The sequence below is a fragment of the Triturus cristatus genome, chromosome 12 (assembly GCF_964204655.1).
Source record: "Triturus cristatus chromosome 12, aTriCri1.1, whole genome shotgun sequence".
Lineage (NCBI taxonomy): Eukaryota > Metazoa > Chordata > Amphibia > Caudata > Salamandridae > Triturus > Triturus cristatus.
Genome location: NC_140595.1, coordinates 662,153,250 through 662,168,698, shown reverse-complemented (window position 1 = coordinate 662,168,698; position 15,449 = coordinate 662,153,250). Strand labels below are relative to the sequence as shown.

The window sequence follows — 15,449 nt, the reverse complement described above, 5'->3', positions numbered from 1 at the left end:
ATCTTTGAAGCAAGTCTGCCTATTCTCCCTTTCTCTCTATGTACAAGATACCTTGTATCATTTGAATGGACAGCAGGAGAGAAGGATATTTATGGTGAGTGGGGGTGGGGTTTTGAGGAGTAACCTCATTTGCCTAAGAGCCGGGGTATCTGGGAAAAAAAGTATTTTATGGGGGAAGACTTTCACATCTCCTTGGTGAAATTTGTAGGGCCTTATAACATCCTTTCTGTGGATGCAGATTCAGTCGGAACAGAGGTCCTAGTCCTCGCTCTGCCTTTCAAAGGAACTGTAAATATGCATGGCTTATTTGGCTTTGCCCGGCAGGGCTTGCCCGGCAGGGTGAGAATGGCGTTTGTCAGGCGTTCGTCAGGCGATCGGAAGGGGTGAGGCAATAATTTATAATTCAATGATCTTCATGATATTTTCTTGATAATATGAAAGCAGGAAAGGGAAGCTTGGCAATAAGCAATCCTAAAGCAAGGTGTGACTCCAGGGAAGAATGACTTGAAAACAACATACAGAAAGACTCATGTAAAAAGGCCCTGATGAGGCTTGAACTCATGACCCCTGGTTTACAAGACCAGTGCTCTGCCACTGAGCTACAAGGCCAGTCTGCACGCAGGATGTAAATTGCAACATGTATTCTTACTGAGGTATGAATATATCTATGATTTTGAGACTCTGTATGGAAACGTAGTTGCATATGAATGTCCACATGCGCGCACACATTGAAGACCATGCTTAAGGCACTTTTTTTGGAAGTATGAAAAACTACATTTTCATATGAGAAAATAAGAGTTTTTCGCATTCAAGACCATACCGATAGCTCTAGTTAGTATGTCTACAATCAGTGACATATAGAGAACCCACTTATTAGAAGTGATCTGTCTCTGTGGGGCAGACATATGTTAACAGTCATTCATTTGAGACGGCCTAAACTTTAGGAGTAAGAGCTGCTTTCTTATCAATCTATTTATCCAAACTGGTTAATAAGCCAGGAGTGAGTGAAAGGCAATCCTCTGGAAACTCCATGAAAGATCTAATTTCTATTACGCACAAAATACTTCACTTTATTTGACATATTTGTTCAAATGGAACAGTCAGATGATCCCATCTAGCGGATCCTGGCTCTGTCTTGAAAGAGAGTGTAATTATACTACAAGAAATGCTGGCCATCAAAAGAGACTCTGATGGCTTTCCGACGAAGGTGGGATTCGAACCCACGCGTGCAGAGCACAATGGATTAGCAGTCCATCGCCTTAACCACTCGGCCACCTCGTCTGCCCCACAGCCCCATCTGAAACCTTGCTTCACAAAAGGTACTGAAGTGTCAATATACTGTACCTAAAAAAGAAAAAAACAGCTGAGGCAAGATCTCACATTCCACGTCTTCCCCCAATCAGGGACCTACATTTCATTTTTGGGAAATTCTTACTATGTGCTAATTACAAATATTCATAAGATTCCCCTAGACTTTGTCAGAACTGTCAAGATATAATTCTATGGGGTTTTGAATAGACAGAGCATATGTTATAGGACAATTATAGAATCTATTCCGTTTGGACTGTATTTTTAATAGTCATGATAACATGCTAGCATGTGAGTCGATCTTGCACAGTGAATGATGGAGCAGTGTCTGTCATCTACTTGGTCAGCTGTAGATGGCTCACCTGGGGAGATGTGAAAAGAGAGAGCTCCAGTGGCGCAATCGGTTAGCGCGCGGTACTTATACAGCAGTACTTGCACTGAGCCATGCCGAGGTTGTGAGTTCGAGCCTCACCTGGAGCAGCCGTGTTGTTTTTCATAAACCATTTCACAAAAAGTAAAGTTTAAACTCAGAGTATGGACGGCCCTTGCTAGAGAGTCTTTACTTCTTATAGGATCTACGTGTCCTACTCCTCTGGGTGCCAAATATCACATATCCTCCGCGATGCTCAGTTTAAACATTCCATGATGTGCCATCTTGCATTTCATGCAAACACCACATCAGTGCATTTAAAAATACATTTGTAGAATAATAAATATGATGAAAACTGTGTTCTCACATGATAACCATAAACTGAAGAGCTGCAAAAAATGCTGTATCAGCTACTTACAATAAAAGGTGACTCGAAAAAACTAGCAAAAGAAGAGCATCATCATATTAAAGGTTCTATTCACCATCTTGAGTTGCACCATAGCAGCTTATGGTGCTTTTCTGTTCAGAGTGTGCCTCCAATCCCACATTCATTTTTAATTTCTGTGCAGTTTAAAAACCAACAATTACTGCTCGAAGTTCACTTTTCAAAACCATTCAACCTATTAAATGTATTTCTCTAACCTATGAATGTGGTCCATGTTCACTTTTCCTCATCTTCATCTCGATACTCCTCTCCCAGAAACCAGGTTCACTTCTTCATTCAACCCACCCATCCAAGGTCACCAAATCTTTGAAGCAAGTCTGCCTATTCTCCCTTTCTCTCTATGTACAAGATACCTTGTATCATTTGAATGGACAGCAGGAGAGAAGGATATTTATGGTGAGTGGGGGTGGGGTTTTGAGGAGTAACCTCATTTGCCTAAGAGCCGGGGTATCTGGGAAAAAAAGTATTTTATGGGGGAAGACTTTCACATCTCCTTGGTGAAATTTGTAGGGCCTTATAACATCCTTTCTGTGGATGCAGATTCAGTCGGAACAGAGGTCCTAGTCCTCGCTCTGCCTTTCAAAGGAACTGTAAATATGCATGGCTTATTTGGCTTTGCCCGGCAGGGCTTGCCCGGCAGGGTGAGAATGGCGTTTGTCAGGCGTTCGTCAGGCGATCGGAAGGGGTGAGGCAATAATTTATAATTCAATGATCTTCATGATATTTTCTTGATAATATGAAAGCAGGAAAGGGAAGCTTGGCAATAAGCAATCCTAAAGCAAGGTGTGACTCCAGGGAAGAATGACTTGAAAACAACATACAGAAAGACTCATGTAAAAAGGCCCTGATGAGGCTTGAACTCATGACCCCTGGTTTACAAGACCAGTGCTCTGCCACTGAGCTACAAGGCCAGTCTGCACGCAGGATGTAAATTGCAACATGTATTCTTACTGAGGTATGAATATATCCATGATTTTGAGACTCTGTATGGAAACGTAGTTGCATATGAATGTCCACATGCGCGCACACATTGAAGACCATGCTTAAGGCACTTTTTTTGGAAGTATGAAAAACTACATTTTCATATGAGAAAATAAGAGTTTTCGCATTCAAGACCATACCGATAGCTCTAGTTAGTATGTCTGCAATCAGTGACATATAGAGAACCCACTTATTAGAAGTGATCTGTCTCTGTGGGGCAGACATATGTTAACAGTCATTCATTTGAGACGGCCTAAACTTTAGGAGTAAGAGCTGCTTTCTTATCAATCTATTTATCCAAACTGGTTAATAAGCCAGGAGTGAGTGAAAGGCAATCCTCTGGAAACTCCATGAAAGATCTAATTTCTATTACGCACAAAATACTTCACTTTATTTGACATATTTGTTAAAATGGAACAGTCAGATGATCCCATCTAGCGGATCCTGGCTCTGTCTTGAAAGAGAGTGTAATTATACTACAAGAAATGCTGGCCATCAAAAGAGACTCTGATGGCTTTCCGACGAAGGTGGGATTCGAACCCACGCGTGCAGAGCACAATGGATTAGCAGTCCATCGCCTTAACCACTCGGCCACCTCGTCTGCCCCACAGCCCCATCTGAAACCTTGCTTCACAAAAGGTACTGAAGTGTCAATATACTGTACCTAAAAAAGAAAAAAACAGCTGAGGCAAGATCTCACATTCCACGTCTTCCCCCAATCAGGGACCTACATTTAATTTTTGGGAAATTCTTACTATGTGCTAATTACAAATATTCATAAGATTCCCCTAGACTTTGTCAGAACTGTCAAGATATAATTCTATGGGGTTTTGAATAGACAGAGCATATGTTATAGGACAATTATAGAATCTATTCCGTTTGGACTGTATTTTTAATAGTCATGATAACATGCTAGCATGTGAGTCGATCTTGCACAGTGAATGATGGAGCAGTGTCTGTCATCTACTTGGTCAGCTGTAGATGGCTCACCTGGGGAGATGTGAAAAGAGAGAGCTCCAGTGGCGCAATCGGTTAGCGCGCGGTACTTATACAGCAGTACTTGTACTGAGCCATGCCGAGGTTGTGAGTTCGAGCCTCACCTGTAGCAGCCGTGTTGTTTTTCATAAACCATTTCACAAAAAGTAAAGTTTAAACTCAGAGTATGGACGGCCCTTGCTAGAGAGTCTTTACTTCTTATAGGATCTACGTGTCCTACTCCTCTGGGTGCCAAATATCACATATCCTCCGCGATGCTCAGTTTAAACATTCCATGATGTGCCATCTTGCATTTCATGCAAACACCACATCAGTGCATTTAAAAATCCATTTGTAGAATAATAAATATGATGAAAACTGTGTTCTCACATGATAACCATAAACTGAAGAGCTGCAAAAAATGCTGTATCAGCTACTTACAATAAAAGGTGACTCGAAAAAACTAGCAAAAGAAGAGCATCATCATATTAAAGGTTCTATTCACCATCTTGAGTTGCACCATAGCAGCTTATGGTGCTTTTCTGTTCAGAGTGTGCCTCCAATCCCACATTCATTTTTAATTTCTGTGCAGTTTAAAAACCAACAATTACTGCTCGAAGTTCACTTTTCAAAACCATTCAACCTATTAAATCTATTTCTCTAACCTATGAATGTGGTCCATGTTCACTTTTCCTCATCTTCATCTCGATACTCCTTTTCCAGAAACCAGGTTCACTTCTTCATTCAACCCACCCATCCAAAGTCACCAAATCTTTGAAGCAAGTCTGCCTATTCTCCCTTTCTCTCTATGTACAAGATACCTTGTATCATTTGAATGGACAGCAGGAGAGAAGGATATTTATGGTGAGTGGGGGTGGGGTTTTGAGGAGTAACCTCATTTGCCTAAGAGCCGGGGTATCTGGGAAAAAAAGTATTTTATGGGGGAAGACTTTCACATCTCCTTGGTGAAATTTGTAGGGCCTTATAACATCCTTTCTGTGGATGCAGATTCAGTCGGAACAGAGGTCCTAGTCCTCGCTCTGCCTTTCAAAGGAACTGTAAATATGCATGGCTTATTTGGCTTTGCCCGGCAGGGCTTGCCCGCCAGGGTGAGAATGGCGTTTGTCAGGCGTTCGTCAGGCGATCGGAAGGGGTGAGGCAATAATTTATAATTCAATGATCTTCATGATATTTTCTTGATAATATGAAAGCAGGAAAGGGAAGCTTGGCAATAAGCAATCCTAAAGCAAGGTGTGACTCCAGGGAAGAATGACTTGAAAACAACATACAGAAAGACTCATGTAAAAAGGCCCTGATGAGGCTTGAACTCATGACCCCTGGTTTACAAGACCAGTGCTCTGCCACTGAGCTACAAGGCCAGTCTGCACGCAGGATGTAAATTGCAACATGTATTCTTACTGAGGTATGAATATATCTATGATTTTGAGACTCTGTATGGAAACGTAGTTGCATATGAATGTCCACATGCGCGCACACATTGAAGACCATGCTTAAGGCACTTTTTTTGGAAGTATGAAAAACTACATTTTCATATGAGAAAATAAGAGTTTTTCGCATTCAAGACCATACCGATAGCTCTAGTTAGTATGTCTACAATCAGTGACATATAGAGAACCCACTTATTAGAAGTGATCTGTCTCTGTGGGGCAGACATATGTTAACAGTCATTCATTTGAGACGGCCTAAACTTTAGGAGTAAGAGCTGCTTTCTTATCAATCTATTTATCCAAACTGGTTAATAAGCCAGGAGTGAGTGAAAGGCAATCCTCTGGAAACTCCATGAAAGATCTAATTTCTATTACGCACAAAATACTTCACTTTATTTGACATATTTGTTCAAATGGAACAGTCAGATGATCCCATCTAGCGGATCCTGGCTCTGTCTTGAAAGAGAGTGTAATTATACTACAAGAAATGCTGGCCATCAAAAGAGACTCTGATGGCTTTCCGACGAAGGTGGGATTCGAACCCACGCGTGCAGAGCACAATGGATTAGCAGTCCATCGCCTTAACCACTCGGCCACCTCGTCTGCCCCACAGCCCCATCTGAAACCTTGCTTCACAAAAGGTACTGAAGTGTCAATATACTGTACCTAAAAAAGAAAAAAACAGCTGAGGCAAGATCTCACATTCCACGTCTTCCCCCAATCAGGGACCTACATTTCATTTTTGGGAAATTCTTACTATGTGCTAATTACAAATATTCATAAGATTCCCCTAGACTTTGTCAGAACTGTCAAGATATAATTCTATGGGGTTTTGAATAGACAGAGCATATGTTATAGGACAATTATAGAATCTATTCCGTTTGGACTGTATTTTTAATAGTCATGATAACATGCTAGCATGTGAGTCGATCTTGCACAGTGAATGATGGAGCAGTGTCTGTCATCTACTTGGTCAGCTGTAGATGGCTCACCTGGGGAGATGTGAAAAGAGAGAGCTCCAGTGGCGCAATCGGTTAGCGCGCGGTACTTATACAGCAGTACTTGCACTGAGCCATGCCGAGGTTGTGAGTTCGAGCCTCACCTGGAGCAGCCGTGTTGTTTTTCATAAACCATTTCACAAAAAGTAAAGTTTAAACTCAGAGTATGGACGGCCCTTGCTAGAGAGTCTTTACTTCTTATAGGATCTACGTGTCCTACTCCTCTGGGTGCCAAATATCACATATCCTCCGCGATGCTCAGTTTAAACATTCCATGATGAGCATCTTGCATTTCATGCAAACACCACATCAGTGCATTTAAAAATACATTTGTAGAATAATAAATATGATGAAAACTGTGTTCTCACATGATAACCATAAACTGAAGAGCTGCAAAAAATGCTGTATCAGCTACTTACAATAAAAGGTGACTCGAAAAAACTAGCAAAAGAAGAGCATCATCATATTAAAGGTTCTATTCACCATCTTGAGTTGCACCATAGCAGCTTATGGTGCTTTTCTGTTCAGAGTGTGCCTCCAATCCCACATTCATTTTTAATTTCTGTGCAGTTTAAAAACCAACAATTACTGCTCGAAGTTCACTTTTCAAAACCATTCAACCTATTAAATGTATTTCTCTAACCTATGAATGTGGTCCATGTTCACTTTTCCTCATCTTCATCTCGATACTCCTCTCCCAGAAACCAGGTTCACTTCTTCATTCAACCCACCCATCCAAGGTCACCAAATCTTTGAAGCAAGTCTGCCTATTCTCCCTTTCTCTCTATGTACAAGATACCTTGTATCATTTGAATGGACAGCAGGAGAGAAGGATATTTATGGTGAGTGGGGGTGGGGTTTTGAGGAGTAACCTCATTTGCCTAAGAGCCGGGGTATCTGGGAAAAAAAGTATTTTATGGGGGAAGACTTTCACATCTCCTTGGTGAAATTTGTAGGGCCTTATAACATCCTTTCTGTGGATGCAGATTCAGTCGGAACAGAGGTCCTAGTCCTCGCTCTGCCTTTCAAAGGAACTGTAAATATGCATGGCTTATTTGGCTTTGCCCGGCAGGGCTTGCCCGGCAGGGTGAGAATGGCGTTTGTCAGGCGTTCGTCAGGCGATCGGAAGGGGTGAGGCAATAATTTATAATTCAATGATCTTCATGATATTTTCTTGATAATATGAAAGCAGGAAAGGGAAGCTTGGCAATAAGCAATCCTAAAGCAAGGTGTGACTCCAGGGAAGAATGACTTGAAAACAACATATAGAAAGACTCATGTAAAAAGGCCCTGATGAGGCTTGAACTCATGACCCCTGGTTTACAAGACCAGTGCTCTGCCACTGAGCTACAAGGCCAGTCTGCACGCAGGATGTAAATTGCAACATGTATTCTTACTGAGGTATGAATATATCTATGATTTTGAGACTCTGTATGGAAACGTAGTTGCATATGAATGTCCACATGCGCGCACACATTGAAGACCATGCTTAAGGCACTTTTTTTGGAAGTATGAAAAACTACATTTTCATATGAGAAAATAAGAGTTTTTCGCATTCAAGACCATACCGATAGCTCTAGTTAGTATGTCTACAATCAGTGACATATAGAGAACCCACTTATTAGAAGTGATCTGTCTCTGTGGGGCAGACATATGTTAACAGTCATTCATTTGAGACGGCCTAAACTTTAGGAGTAAGAGCTGCTTTCTTATCAATCTATTTATCCAAACTGGTTAATAAGCCAGGAGTGAGTGAAAGGCAATCCTCTGGAAACTCCATGAAAGATCTAATTTCTATTACGCACAAAATACTTCACTTTATTTGACATATTTGTTCAAATGGAACAGTCAGATGATCCCATCTAGCGGATCCTGGCTCTGTCTTGAAAGAGAGTGTAATTATACTACAAGAAATGCTGGCCATCAAAAGAGACTCTGATGGCTTTCCGACGAAGGTGGGATTCGAACCCACGCGTGCAGAGCACAATGGATTAGCAGTCCATCGCCTTAACCACTCGGCCACCTCGTCTGCCCCACAGCCCCATCTGAAACCTTGCTTCACAAAAGGTACTGAAGTGTCAATATACTGTACCTAAAAAAGAAAAAAACAGCTGAGGCAAGATCTCACATTCCACGTCTTCCCCCAATCAGGGACCTACATTTCATTTTTGGGAAATTCTTACTATGTGCTAATTACAAATATTCATAAGATTCCCCTAGACTTTGTCAGAACTGTCAAGATATAATTCTATGGGGTTTTGAATAGACAGAGCATATGTTATAGGACAATTATAGAATCTATTCCGTTTGGACTGTATTTTTAATAGTCATGATAACATGCTAGCATGTGAGTCGATCTTGCACAGTGAATGATGGAGCAGTGTCTGTCATCTACTTGGTCAGCTGTAGATGGCTCACCTGGGGAGATGTGAAAAGAGAGAGCTCCAGTGGCGCAATCGGTTAGCGCGCGGTACTTATACAGCAGTACTTGCACTGAGCCATGCCGAGGTTGTGAGTTCGAGCCTCACCTGGAGCAGCCGTGTTGTTTTTCATAAACCATTTCACAAAAAGTAAAGTTTAAACTCAGAGTATGGACGGCCCTTGCTAGAGAGTCTTTACTTCTTATAGGATCTACGTGTCCTACTCCTCTGGGTGCCAAATATCACATATCCTCCGCGATGCTCAGTTTAAACATTCCATGATGAGCATCTTGCATTTCATGCAAACACCACATCAGTGCATTTAAAAATACATTTGTAGAATAATAAATATGATGAAAACTGTGTTCTCACATGATAACCATAAACTGAAGAGCTGCAAAAAATGCTGTATCAGCTACTTACAATAAAAGGTGACTCGAAAAAACTAGCAAAAGAAGAGCATCATCATATTAAAGGTTCTATTCACCATCTTGAGTTGCACCATAGCAGCTTATGGTGCTTTTCTGTTCAGAGTGTGCCTCCAATCCCACATTCATTTTTAATTTCTGTGCAGTTTAAAAACCAACAATTACTGCTCGAAGTTCACTTTTCAAAACCATTCAACCTATTAAATGTATTTCTCTAACCTATGAATGTGGTCCATGTTCACTTTTCCTCATCTTCATCTCGATACTCCTCTCCCAGAAACCAGGTTCACTTCTTCATTCAACCCACCCATCCAAGGTCACCAAATCTTTGAAGCAAGTCTGCCTATTCTCCCTTTCTCTCTATGTACAAGATACCTTGTATCATTTGAATGGACAGCAGGAGAGAAGGATATTTATGGTGAGTGGGGGTGGGGTTTTGAGGAGTAACCTCATTTGCCTAAGAGCCGGGGTATCTGGGAAAAAAAGTATTTTATGGGGGAAGACTTTCACATCTCCTTGGTGAAATTTGTAGGGCCTTATAACATCCTTTCTGTGGATGCAGATTCAGTCGGAACAGAGGTCCTAGTCCTCGCTCTGCCTTTCAAAGGAACTGTAAATATGCATGGCTTATTTGGCTTTGCCCGGCAGGGCTTGCCCGGCAGGGTGAGAATGGCGTTTGTCAGGCGTTCGTCAGGCGATCGGAAGGGGTGAGGCAATAATTTATAATTCAATGATCTTCATGATATTTTCTTGATAATATGAAAGCAGGAAAGGGAAGCTTGGCAATAAGCAATCCTAAAGCAAGGTGTGACTCCAGGGAAGAATGACTTGAAAACAACATACAGAAAGACTCATGTAAAAAGGCCCTGATGAGGCTTGAACTCATGACCCCTGGTTTACAAGACCAGTGCTCTGCCACTGAGCTACAAGGCCAGTCTGCACGCAGGATGTAAATTGCAACATGTATTCTTACTGAGGTATGAATATATCCATGATTTTGAGACTCTGTATGGAAACGTAGTTGCATATGAATGTCCACATGCGCGCACACATTGAAGACCATGCTTAAGGCACTTTTTTTGGAAGTATGAAAAACTACATTTTCATATGAGAAAATAAGAGTTTTCGCATTCAAGACCATACCGATAGCTCTAGTTAGTATGTCTGCAATCAGTGACATATAGAGAACCCACTTATTAGAAGTGATCTGTCTCTGTGGGGCAGACATATGTTAACAGTCATTCATTTGAGACGGCCTAAACTTTAGGAGTAAGAGCTGCTTTCTTATCAATCTATTTATCCAAACTGGTTAATAAGCCAGGAGTGAGTGAAAGGCAATCCTCTGGAAACTCCATGAAAGATCTAATTTCTATTACGCACAAAATACTTCACTTTATTTGACATATTTGTTAAAATGGAACAGTCAGATGATCCCATCTAGCGGATCCTGGCTCTGTCTTGAAAGAGAGTGTAATTATACTACAAGAAATGCTGGCCATCAAAAGAGACTCTGATGGCTTTCCGACGAAGGTGGGATTCGAACCCACGCGTGCAGAGCACAATGGATTAGCAGTCCATCGCCTTAACCACTCGGCCACCTCGTCTGCCCCACAGCCCCATCTGAAACCTTGCTTCACAAAAGGTACTGAAGTGTCAATATACTGTACCTAAAAAAGAAAAAAACAGCTGAGGCAAGATCTCACATTCCACGTCTTCCCCCAATCAGGGACCTACATTTAATTTTTGGGAAATTCTTACTATGTGCTAATTACAAATATTCATAAGATTCCCCTAGACTTTGTCAGAACTGTCAAGATATAATTCTATGGGGTTTTGAATAGACAGAGCATATGTTATAGGACAATTATAGAATCTATTCCGTTTGGACTGTATTTTTAATAGTCATGATAACATGCTAGCATGTGAGTCGATCTTGCACAGTGAATGATGGAGCAGTGTCTGTCATCTACTTGGTCAGCTGTAGATGGCTCACCTGGGGAGATGTGAAAAGAGAGAGCTCCAGTGGCGCAATCGGTTAGCGCGCGGTACTTATACAGCAGTACTTGTACTGAGCCATGCCGAGGTTGTGAGTTCGAGCCTCACCTGTAGCAGCCGTGTTGTTTTTCATAAACCATTTCACAAAAAGTAAAGTTTAAACTCAGAGTATGGACGGCCCTTGCTAGAGAGTCTTTACTTCTTATAGGATCTACGTGTCCTACTCCTCTGGGTGCCAAATATCACATATCCTCCGCGATGCTCAGTTTAAACATTCCATGATGTGCCATCTTGCATTTCATGCAAACACCACATCAGTGCATTTAAAAATACATTTGTAGAATAATAAATATGATGAAAACTGTGTTCTCACATGATAACCATAAACTGAAGAGCTGCAAAAAATGCTGTATCAGCTACTTACAATAAAAGGTGACTCGAAAAAACTAGCAAAAGAAGAGCATCATCATATTAAAGGTTCTATTCACCATCTTGAGTTGCACCATAGCAGCTTATGGTGCTTTTCTGTTCAGAGTGTGCCTCCAATCCCACATTCATTTTTAATTTCTGTGCAGTTTAAAAACCAACAATTACTGCTCGAAGTTCACTTTTCAAAACCATTCAACCTATTAAATCTATTTCTCTAACCTATGAATGTGGTCCATGTTCACTTTTCCTCATCTTCATCTCGATACTCCTTTTCCAGAAACCAGGTTCACTTCTTCATTCAACCCACCCATCCAAAGTCACCAAATCTTTGAAGCAAGTCTGCCTATTCTCCCTTTCTCTCTATGTACAAGATACCTTGTATCATTTGAATGGACAGCAGGAGAGAAGGATATTTATGGTGAGTGGGGGTGGGGTTTTGAGGAGTAACCTCATTTGCCTAAGAGCCGGGGTATCTGGGAAAAAAAGTATTTTATGGGGGAAGACTTTCACATCTCCTTGGTGAAATTTGTAGGGCCTTATAACATCCTTTCTGTGGATGCAGATTCAGTCGGAACAGAGGTCCTAGTCCTCGCTCTGCCTTTCAAAGGAACTTTAAATATGCATGGCTTATTTGGCTTTGCCCGGCAGGGCTTGCCCGCCAGGGTGAGAATGGCGTTTGTCAGGCGTTCGTCAGGCGATCGGAAGGGGTGAGGCAATAATTTATAATTCAATGATCTTCATGATATTTTCTTGATAATATGAAAGCAGGAAAGGGAAGCTTGGCAATAAGCAATCCTAAAGCAAGGTGTGACTCCAGGGAAGAATGACTTGAAAACAACATACAGAAAGACTCATGTAAAAAGGCCCTGATGAGGCTTGAACTCATGACCCCTGGTTTACAAGACCAGTGCTCTGCCACTGAGCTACAAGGCCAGTCTGCACGCAGGATGTAAATTGCAACATGTATTCTTACTGAGGTATGAATATATCTATGATTTTGAGACTCTGTATGGAAACGTAGTTGCATATGAATGTCCACATGCGCGCACACATTGAAGACCATGCTTAAGGCACTTTTTTTGGAAGTATGAAAAACTACATTTTCATATGAGAAAATAAGAGTTTTTCGCATTCAAGACCATACCGATAGCTCTAGTTAGTATGTCTACAATCAGTGACATATAGAGAACCCACTTATTAGAAGTGATCTGTCTCTGTGGGGCAGACATATGTTAACAGTCATTCATTTGAGACGGCCTAAACTTTAGGAGTAAGAGCTGCTTTCTTATCAATCTATTTATCCAAACTGGTTAATAAGCCAGGAGTGAGTGAAAGGCAATCCTCTGGAAACTCCATGAAAGATCTAATTTCTATTACGCACAAAATACTTCACTTTATTTGACATATTTGTTCAAATGGAACAGTCAGATGATCCCATCTAGCGGATCCTGGCTCTGTCTTGAAAGAGAGTGTAATTATACTACAAGAAATGCTGGCCATCAAAAGAGACTCTGATGGCTTTCCGACGAAGGTGGGATTCGAACCCACGCGTGCAGAGCACAATGGATTAGCAGTCCATCGCCTTAACCACTCGGCCACCTCGTCTGCCCCACAGCCCCATCTGAAACCTTGCTTCACAAAAGGTACTGAAGTGTCAATATACTGTACCTAAAAAAGAAAAAAACAGCTGAGGCAAGATCTCACATTCCACGTCTTCCCCCAATCAGGGACCTACATTTCATTTTTGGGAAATTCTTACTATGTGCTAATTACAAATATTCATAAGATTCCCCTAGACTTTGTCAGAACTGTCAAGATATAATTCTATGGGGTTTTGAATAGACAGAGCATATGTTATAGGACAATTATAGAATCTATTCCGTTTGGACTGTATTTTTAATAGTCATGATAACATGCTAGCATGTGAGTCGATCTTGCACAGTGAATGATGGAGCAGTGTCTGTCATCTACTTGGTCAGCTGTAGATGGCTCACCTGGGGAGATGTGAAAAGAGAGAGCTCCAGTGGCGCAATCGGTTAGCGCGCGGTACTTATACAGCAGTACTTGCACTGAGCCATGCCGAGGTTGTGAGTTCGAGCCTCACCTGGAGCAGCCGTGTTGTTTTTCATAAACCATTTCACAAAAAGTAAAGTTTAAACTCAGAGTATGGACGGCCCTTGCTAGAGAGTCTTTACTTCTTATAGGATCTACGTGTCCTACTCCTCTGGGTGCCAAATATCACATATCCTCCGCGATGCTCAGTTTAAACATTCCATGATGAGCATCTTGCATTTCATGCAAACACCACATCAGTGCATTTAAAAATACATTTGTAGAATAATAAATATGATGAAAACTGTGTTCTCACATGATAACCATAAACTGAAGAGCTGCAAAAAATGCTGTATCAGCTACTTACAATAAAAGGTGACTCGAAAAAACTAGCAAAAGAAGAGCATCATCATATTAAAGGTTCTATTCACCATCTTGAGTTGCACCATAGCAGCTTATGGTGCTTTTCTGTTCAGAGTGTGCCTCCAATCCCACATTCATTTTTAATTTCTGTGCAGTTTAAAAACCAACAATTACTGCTCGAAGTTCACTTTTCAAAACCATTCAACCTATTAAATGTATTTCTCTAACCTATGAATGTGGTCCATGTTCACTTTTCCTCATCTTCATCTCGATACTCCTCTCCCAGAAACCAGGTTCACTTCTTCATTCAACCCACCCATCCAAGGTCACCAAATCTTTGAAGCAAGTCTGCCTATTCTCCCTTTCTCTCTATGTACAAGATACCTTGTATCATTTGAATGGACAGCAGGAGAGAAGGATATTTATGGTGAGTGGGGGTGGGGTTTTGAGGAGTAACCTCATTTGCCTAAGAGCCGGGGTATCTGGGAAAAAAAGTATTTTATGGGGGAAGACTTTCACATCTCCTTGGTGAAATTTGTAGGGCCTTATAACATCCTTTCTGTGGATGCAGATTCAGTCGGAACAGAGGTCCTAGTCCTCGCTCTGCCTTTCAAAGGAACTGTAAATATGCATGGCTTATTTGGCTTTGCCCGGCAGGGCTTGCCCGGCAGGGTGAGAATGGCGTTTGTCAGGCGTTCGTCAGGCGATCGGAAGGGGTGAGGCAATAATTTATAATTCAATGATCTTCATGATATTTTCTTGATAATATGAAAGCAGGAAAGGGAAGCTTGGCAATAAGCAATCCTAAAGCAAGGTGTGACTCCAGGGAAGAATGACTTGAAAACAACATACAGAAAGACTCATGTAAAAAGGCCCTGATGAGGCTTGAACTCATGACCCCTGGTTTACAAGACCAGTGCTCTGCCACTGAGCTACAAGGCCAGTCTGCACGCAGGATGTAAATTGCAACATGTATTCTTACTGAGGTATGAATATATCCATGATTTTGAGACTCTGTATGGAAACGTAGTTGCATATGAATGTCCACATGCGCGCACACATTGAAGACCATGCTTAAGGCACTTTTTTTGGAAGTATGAAAAACTACATTTTCATATGAGAAAATAAGAGTTTTCGCATTCAAGACCATACCGATAGCTCTAGTTAGTATGTCTGCAATCAGTGACATATAGAGAACCCACTTATTAGAAGTGATCTGTCTCTGTGGGGCAGACAT

General features: G+C 41.4%; 17 non-coding genes across 17 annotated transcripts; 4 read left to right on the top strand and 13 right to left on the bottom strand.

The window, feature by feature from the left end:
• Positions 1–537: 537 nt before the first annotated feature.
• On the bottom strand, positions 538–609 carry TRNAT-UGU (transfer RNA threonine (anticodon UGU)). The gene has a single exon. It is a non-coding gene; the product is annotated as a tRNA-Thr (tRNA).
• A 590-nt stretch (positions 610–1,199) lies between these two features.
• Positions 1,200–1,281, bottom strand: TRNAS-GCU (transfer RNA serine (anticodon GCU)). Its single transcript has one exon. It is a non-coding gene; the product is annotated as a tRNA-Ser (tRNA).
• A 412-nt stretch (positions 1,282–1,693) lies between these two features.
• Positions 1,694–1,788, top strand: TRNAI-UAU (transfer RNA isoleucine (anticodon UAU)). The gene is made up of 2 exons: positions 1,694–1,731; positions 1,753–1,788. It is a non-coding gene; the product is annotated as a tRNA-Ile (tRNA).
• A 1,174-nt stretch (positions 1,789–2,962) lies between these two features.
• Positions 2,963–3,034, bottom strand: TRNAT-UGU (transfer RNA threonine (anticodon UGU)). The gene has a single exon. It is a non-coding gene; the product is annotated as a tRNA-Thr (tRNA).
• A 589-nt stretch (positions 3,035–3,623) lies between these two features.
• Positions 3,624–3,705, bottom strand: TRNAS-GCU (transfer RNA serine (anticodon GCU)). Its single transcript has one exon. It is a non-coding gene; the product is annotated as a tRNA-Ser (tRNA).
• A 1,681-nt stretch (positions 3,706–5,386) lies between these two features.
• Positions 5,387–5,458, bottom strand: TRNAT-UGU (transfer RNA threonine (anticodon UGU)). Its single transcript has one exon. It is a non-coding gene; the product is annotated as a tRNA-Thr (tRNA).
• A 590-nt stretch (positions 5,459–6,048) lies between these two features.
• TRNAS-GCU (transfer RNA serine (anticodon GCU)) lies at positions 6,049–6,130 on the bottom strand. Its single transcript has one exon. It is a non-coding gene; the product is annotated as a tRNA-Ser (tRNA).
• A 412-nt stretch (positions 6,131–6,542) lies between these two features.
• Positions 6,543–6,637, top strand: TRNAI-UAU (transfer RNA isoleucine (anticodon UAU)). The gene is made up of 2 exons: positions 6,543–6,580; positions 6,602–6,637. It is a non-coding gene; the product is annotated as a tRNA-Ile (tRNA).
• A 1,173-nt stretch (positions 6,638–7,810) lies between these two features.
• TRNAT-UGU (transfer RNA threonine (anticodon UGU)) lies at positions 7,811–7,882 on the bottom strand. The gene has a single exon. It is a non-coding gene; the product is annotated as a tRNA-Thr (tRNA).
• Positions 7,883–8,472: 590 nt separating this feature from the next.
• On the bottom strand, positions 8,473–8,554 carry TRNAS-GCU (transfer RNA serine (anticodon GCU)). Its single transcript has one exon. It is a non-coding gene; the product is annotated as a tRNA-Ser (tRNA).
• A 412-nt stretch (positions 8,555–8,966) lies between these two features.
• TRNAI-UAU (transfer RNA isoleucine (anticodon UAU)) lies at positions 8,967–9,061 on the top strand. Its single transcript has 2 exons — positions 8,967–9,004; positions 9,026–9,061. It is a non-coding gene; the product is annotated as a tRNA-Ile (tRNA).
• Positions 9,062–10,234: 1,173 nt separating this feature from the next.
• TRNAT-UGU (transfer RNA threonine (anticodon UGU)) lies at positions 10,235–10,306 on the bottom strand. Its single transcript has one exon. It is a non-coding gene; the product is annotated as a tRNA-Thr (tRNA).
• A 589-nt stretch (positions 10,307–10,895) lies between these two features.
• Positions 10,896–10,977, bottom strand: TRNAS-GCU (transfer RNA serine (anticodon GCU)). The gene has a single exon. It is a non-coding gene; the product is annotated as a tRNA-Ser (tRNA).
• A 1,681-nt stretch (positions 10,978–12,658) lies between these two features.
• TRNAT-UGU (transfer RNA threonine (anticodon UGU)) lies at positions 12,659–12,730 on the bottom strand. The gene has a single exon. It is a non-coding gene; the product is annotated as a tRNA-Thr (tRNA).
• Positions 12,731–13,320: 590 nt separating this feature from the next.
• Positions 13,321–13,402, bottom strand: TRNAS-GCU (transfer RNA serine (anticodon GCU)). Its single transcript has one exon. It is a non-coding gene; the product is annotated as a tRNA-Ser (tRNA).
• Positions 13,403–13,814: 412 nt separating this feature from the next.
• TRNAI-UAU (transfer RNA isoleucine (anticodon UAU)) lies at positions 13,815–13,909 on the top strand. Its single transcript has 2 exons — positions 13,815–13,852; positions 13,874–13,909. It is a non-coding gene; the product is annotated as a tRNA-Ile (tRNA).
• Positions 13,910–15,082: 1,173 nt separating this feature from the next.
• On the bottom strand, positions 15,083–15,154 carry TRNAT-UGU (transfer RNA threonine (anticodon UGU)). Its single transcript has one exon. It is a non-coding gene; the product is annotated as a tRNA-Thr (tRNA).
• Between the last annotated feature and the right edge of the window lie 295 nt (positions 15,155–15,449).